Source organism: Strongylocentrotus purpuratus, unplaced genomic scaffold (genome assembly GCF_000002235.5).
Source record: "Strongylocentrotus purpuratus isolate Spur 01 unplaced genomic scaffold, Spur_5.0 spur5_scaffold_9, whole genome shotgun sequence".
Lineage (NCBI taxonomy): Eukaryota > Metazoa > Echinodermata > Echinoidea > Camarodonta > Strongylocentrotidae > Strongylocentrotus > Strongylocentrotus purpuratus.
The window spans coordinates 23,491,209-23,498,407 of NW_022145615.1; positions in this window are offsets into that span (position 1 = coordinate 23,491,209).

Here is a 7,199-nt window from a genome sequence, read left to right on the forward strand (position 1 = left end):
CACATGTATTTTCTGAATTGTATTGTAAGAAAGAGAGAGAGAGAGAGAGAGAAATAGAGTGAGAGAGAAAGAATGAGAGATATCATGGTCAAGGATTTAAATTCAATTTTCTTTAAAATTGTAAACCTGGTGTTAATGAAACTATCTGATATGTCATTGCCACGTAGTGCCACGTACAAAAATTAACCACGACTATGATGTTTATTGCTGTGAAAAAAACTATTGACTTTTCACCCAGTAAATTATTATCATGTTTTCGATCTTGTTATTGAAAAAAGTCAGAATTTTCTTTTGTCCTCGAACCTGCGGGGTCTACTGGGTGCAAACATAAATTTCTAAACATCAATTGAAACTTATTCCAGGAAGCCTAACAATTAAAGCTGTTGTTTATTCAAATAGCCTTAATTGTAGAGGCGATGAACAGATGGGTCAATGTCGCTATTCATAAGGACCGCTATTCATAAGGTCCGCTTTTCATAATTGGAGAAAAGGGTCATTATTCATAAGGGTCATTATTCATAAGGACCGCTATTCATAATCAAAGAAGAGGGTCGCTATTCATAATAGGAAATGAGGGTCGCTATTCATAATAGGAAAACGGGATCGTTATTCATAAGGGTCCCTATCCATAATATTACAAAAGGGTCGGTATTCATAACACAGAAAGAGGGTCGCTATTCATATACGAAATGAGGGTCGCTATTCATAATACGAAATGAGGGTCGCTATTCATAATGCAAAATGAGGGTCGTTATTCATAAGGGTTATTATTCATAAGGGTCATTATTCATAATAAGAAATGAGGGTCGCTATTCATAAAAGGAGAAGAGGGTCGCTATTCATAATAGAAGAAGAGGGTCGCTATTCATAATAGGAGAAGAGGGTCGCTATTCAATAATAAAATGAGGGTCGCTATTCATAATAGAAAAAGAGGGTCGCTATTCATAATAGGAGAAGAGGGTCGCTATTCATAATAGGAGTAGAGGGTTGCTATTCATAATACGAAATGAGGGTCGCTATTCATAATAGAAGAAGAGGGTCGCTATTCATAATAGGAGTAGAGGGTCGCTATTCATAAAAAGAAATGAGGGTCGCTATTCATAATAGGAGTAGAGGGTCGCTATTCATAATAAGAAATGAGGGTCGCTATTCATAATATGAGAAGAGGGTCGCTATTCATAAAAGGAGAAGAGGGTCGCTATTCATAATAGGAAATGAGGGTCGCTAATCATAATAGGAGTAGAGGGTCGCTATTCATAATAAGAAATGAGGGTCGCTATTCATAATAGGAGAAGAGGGTCGCTATTCATAATAGAAGAAGAGGGTCGCTATTCATAATAGGAGAATAGGGTCGCTATTCATAAAAGGAGAAGAGGGTCGCTATTCATAATAGAAGAAGAGGGTCGCTATTCATAATAGGAGTAGAGGGTCGCTATTCATAATAAGAAATGAGGGTCGCTATTCATAATAGAAGAAGAGGGTCGATATTCATAATAGGAGAAGAGGGTCGCTATTCATAATAGGAGTAGGGGGTCGCTATTCATAATAAGAAATAAGGGTCGCTATTCATAATATGAAATGAGGTGTTGCCATTCATAATACGAAATGAGGGTCGCTATTCATAATAAGAAATGAGGGTCGCTATTCATAATAGGAGTAGACGGTCGCTATTCATGATACGAAATGAGGTTCGCTATTCATAATACGCCCCCCCCCCCTCGGCTACGTTCCTGGTCCTGTAGGGGGGGGCGATATATAGCCCTGAATAGTTTGTCTCTTTTTAAAGTAACTATATTTTATCTGTTATCTGTGATAATTATATAGAGCCAACCCCCGCTCATGTGGTGACGAAAAAAAAGTAAAACATTACACACATGTAATCTATCGTAAATTTTCCTCCTTGTTGGAAATCTTGGCCCCATCACCCTGCCCCCGACTGATCTTATCCAGGCTACGCCACTGAGATATTAAGTACGCCAAGCAGCCGGCATTATCCATTTTAGCTTGCTATTTAAGAAACTAGTAATTGTTTATACGACAATAATGTTTTTGTAGAAAGTAATTTTTATTAGGACTTATGGACCTACAAATTACTGAGCGGAATTGGACCTGACAATTGGACCTAAGCCCAGTATCTACCGATCCCCCGAGCCCCCCCCCCCCCATCAGTACGCCCCGGCGCGGTTCCAGAATTTTCCAATTGGGGGGGGGGGGGACGGAAATTTGGAAAAATGCGCAGAACCGTTTTTTCAACTCAACATACCAATACTGACAAGGTCATATTCCTATTATGAATAGCAACCCTCTTCTCCTATTATGAATAGCGACCTCATTTCCTATTATGAATAGCGACCCTCTTCTCCTATTATGAATAGCGACCCTCTTCTCCTATTATGAATAGCGAACCTCATTTCGTATTATGAATAGCGACCCTCTTCTCCTATTATGAATAGCGACCCTCTTCTCCTATTATGAATAGCGACCCTCTCTCCTATTATGAATAGCAACCCTCTTCTCCTATTATGAATAGCGACCCTCATTTCCTATTATGAATAGCGACCCTCTTCTCCTATTATGAATAGCGACCCTCTTCTCCTATTATGAATAGCGACCCTCTTCTCCTATTATGAATAGCGACCCTCATTTCCTATTATGAATAGCGACCCTCTTCTCCTATTATGAATAGCGACCCTCTTCTCCTATTATGAACAGCGACCCTCATTTCCTATTATGAATAGCGACCCTCTTCTCCTATTATGAATAGCGACCCTCATTTCCTATTATGAATAGCGACCCTCTTCTCCTATTATGAATAGCGACCCTCTTCTCCTATTATGATAGCGACCCTCATTTCCTATTATGAATAGCGACCCTCTTCCCGTGTTATGAATAGCGACCCTTATAAGTAATGAACCTTATTTCGTATTATGAATAGCGACCTCTCTCGTCGTATTATGAATAGCGACCCTGATTTCATATTATGAATAGCGGTCCTTATGATTAATGACCCTTAATATGAATTATGAATAGCGACCCTCATCTCACGTTATGAATAGCGGTCCTTATGATTAACGAACCTTATTTCATATATAAAATAGTGACCCTCTTTTGCCATTATGAATAGCGGGACCCGGAAGTACGGGAATTTTACACGTTATGAATAGCGGTCCTTATGAATAGCGGACCTTATGAATAGAGGGTCTTATGAATAGCGAATTAGACCCCGAACAGATATGAGTAATAATAATACACAAGCCGTTGGCACTGCGGACAGTGAAAACAACAATGTGAAATCAACTGTGAAAACAACAAAGTGAAATCAACTGTGAAATCAACTACATGTTTCAAAAAGTCCATAAAGAGTAAATTGCTATTCCATATTCTATAGCATTACATAATATTAATAATAATACTACTTGATATTTATATAGCGCACAATATCCACCATAAAGTTGCTCACGGCGCTTCGGTGTTTCACCGGGGTCAGGGGCCAGAGTGGACCGGTGACTTCTGTGTCCTAAGACACAGAACGCCGAAAATTGGTTGGAGATACACGTCCGTCTTCGGCGATATGTGTCTTGTGGTCGGACGCATATCGCCGCGTATATCAAGGCGAAATCAGTCCAATGGCGAAATGCGTTCTACAACTTAAAATCGACTTAAAGTGTGCATATCTCCAGTTATCCTCTCTCACACAAACCCTGGTCTTCCTCCAGTTTCATTATCTTTTCATTCATCCCTCTCGGGCTCTCCTTCTCTATTTTTTATTTAAGTATACCATTACTTTTCTCTCTTTCTTTTTATCTCTCTCTCTCTCTCTCCTCTTCTCTCTCTCGTTCTCACTGCCGACTCTATGTTGTTCACTTTTATCTTTCCTCTCGTATCAGTGCTCACAACTGTTTTACCCCCACCACTTTTTCTTTCCTTGTTCCACTCTCTATTTACCGCCTCCCCCCCCCCCCCTCCCCTCTCTCTCTCTCTCTCTCTCTCTCTCTTTCTCTCTCTCTCTCTCTCTCTCTCTCCTTTACATGTATAATATATAGCGTGCATAATTTTCGCTTTTCTTAATGTTCCAAGATGCACGAATTCATTATTTATTATGTTTCTATATAATATATTCATATTTAAAGTATCATACAATTCTTTTGTGTAATGTTGTTTTCCATAGTACTGATTATCACTAATACTTCATGTATACTTGTGAAGAGTTTTGTGGAGACTGACTTCCCCTATAATGAAAAGGGTGGCAAGTGGGGGGGGGAGGGGTAATTGTCATCGGGGTGGGTGTCCTTCGTGGTTCTCCTCACCTTTTAACTTTCCTCTCGTATACGGTACTCAACCCCCCCCCCCCCCTCTCTCTCTCTCTCATGAATATTTAAAAATAGAATACCAAATTTGCACATGATTTAATTCAGTAGAGTAGCAAATTTTTAGCGTTATTATTTAAATGCAAGTGATTATCCAGTTAAAACTTTTGCGTTGAATGGACCTTCCGTGGCCTAGATGTTACGCCCCCCCCCCCCCCCGCCCCCGGCCGGCCAGGTCAAACTTGCTCTCAGAAAGCCCAGTCATTATATTTACTTCAAGTTAGATGATACAATTGTTTTGAAGACACGTAGCATGCACAAAAAGACACGACCCATATAGTGAAGACAACATGAGACAACGCAAGATGCGGTCCTGTTCCTCTTTAGTTACCTCACGACCATCACTATTGCATTTATGTTTTCGAATATAATATATAATAGCTTAATCCCGTCGCTGCCTATTCGAAAATTGCCCGCCTTTCGTCTTAATGATCTTTTCTGGTTTAATGAGGAGAAAGTGTCAGGGTAAACCCACCGATCAAGTACTGCCTGACAGCATCCATGATGATCTAACACATGGTTAACATTCACTAGCTAGCTGCTTTGGTGGCCCTGGCCTGGACGCGTTCGCATAGGAGCCAGCGCATGCGCACGTGGAATCCGGTAGGGTGGTTAATAGGGTGATACTAATTATACAAATCAATCTGTCATCAACTCATCGTCATTTCAATCGGTAAAGACAGCGTGTTACTAATAGAACTTTGGAGTTGACGTAAAGGTTGGAATCTCAGTTTATTTAGTTTTTTTCCTTTATAAATAGTGAAGCAAAGCAATAATAGTCCAATTGTTTGTGACCTCTTTGCAAGCTTTCGCAGCTTGTTATGTATGAAAATGAGTTCATACTGGAATCTGGGCTCGCCGTGGTACAAAAAAATAAGACGCGGCCTGGACGCGCATATTTTTTTTTACACAACTGTTTGGCTATTTTTGCGGAAAAAAAAATCCTAGAAGTGCTCTGGTGAAAGAGTCATCAACGCACACCGCTTACAATCACCAGCAGCAATATGGTACACGTGTATAAAGCACGTACACCCAGGGAATTGAAGATAATAGAAAAGGGAAAACAAAGAAATACATAAGGAGAGTGGAGAGGACCCCCCCCCCCCACTCAGTGTTATTTAGGGTACGCATATGCGTGTTCCTCCTTTTGAAAGCACCCCCTAAGTCCGGTGTGTAAAGTCAATTTTGTGTATGTACGAGCCGGACTTTGATGCGTGAAAAGTACCCCTTTACCGGACATTTTGGTAACACGCATGCGGTCATTCCGATCCCGGAGTGGGGGGGGGGGGGGGGGGGGGGGGCGCGGGAGGAGAGGATATGAGGCAGGAAAACAGGGAAATCCATAAAGAAAGAGAATAGGATAGATCAAAGGAAAAACAAAGAAATACACGACGACAGAAAAGAGGATATATTTAAGCTAGCTGGCTGGCTCTCCAATCAATTAGGGCTTCTACAATCTTAATCAGGGGCGGCGATTTCTTTTCATGACCAGGGGGGGGGGGGGACGGACGAAATGTGAGGGACGAGGGAACATAGTGAGCAAGAGGGGCCAGTGGCGTAATGAGCAGAAACGTTTGGGTGTGTGTGTGTGGGGGGGGGGGGCTCAAGTATTTACGATCAGGTAGAGCAAAGCGAGCGAAGCAAAAAGCTTAAATTGGCGTGGGGTCCAGGGGCAAAGTCATGGGCGGAGCCCCATGAAGCTCAGGAGTTCTTTAGGCATTTAATTACGGTCAGATGAGTATTTTGATAATGTTTATTTGTGATACTGGCAGGTCAGAATCTCAGGGTTTTAAGGCATGAAATTACGATCAGACGGATGAGCATCTAGGGGCCGCCTTAGGGCCCTCGGAAGGGTCCAGGGGGTAGAGCCCGGGATTCCAGGGGAATATAATGCCATTTTAGCAGCATTTGTAAATTGCTGGTATCAAATTAGAAATAAACCATGTTTGATTTTATTGGGAGGGGTTACTGGTCCCCCCCCCCATCAGTACGCCAGTGAACGGGGAGGAGGTGACGGAAAGTGACTACCCCCATAGAGCTATATGATAAGTCTTATTATATAGCTCTATGCTACCCCCTCACAGGTTTGTTGTATTACAAAATCACATTCTTTAGCAAAACTATAGTATAAAAATTACAAGCAATATACTTTTTTTCACACTTCAATTTTACTTTGTCGGTATCTAGTGTGCATTACGAAGGGTTGTAAATATATATTAGGTAAATGTTAGTAAGTAGGCAGGAAGGGACTTTTTAAAAGAGCAAGCTGAATATTCATTTTTGTACCACAGATCTTATTCTATAACTCCTAATCTTGTACACATACAATGTAAACTGTGTTTACGTGATACCAACAGAATACATATTTCTACAATATTTACTCGTACATTTTGAAAGATATTAGTAAACGTCCATTTTAGGCCACAGTCCATGGGCTAGTAGTAAAGGATTTCATTCGAATTCATTTACTTTGCATTTAAGTTAGCTCAGATCAGCTTTGCCATGCCAATTATCATTCAATTTTCCCGATTTTGTATTTAATTTAGGATTTTGGTCGAAGGATTTCATAGATCTGTCATTCAATTTAGAAACTGCTCAACTAGCATTCAAATTAATCGTTACTTGTCGAGGCGTCATTTTTATCATTCAAATTAACACTTGTCATTCGTATTCGAATTATGTTTATTCAAGTTAGGAATGTTAGGGGGAAGAAATGCAACACACATTTACAGCTTTAAAAAAATGCAATTAAATGCATGATTTGCTATTGGGGTCTTTTCTGTTATTCAATTTATTAATTTTGAGGACAAAGCATAAGCTTTTAGTCAGACA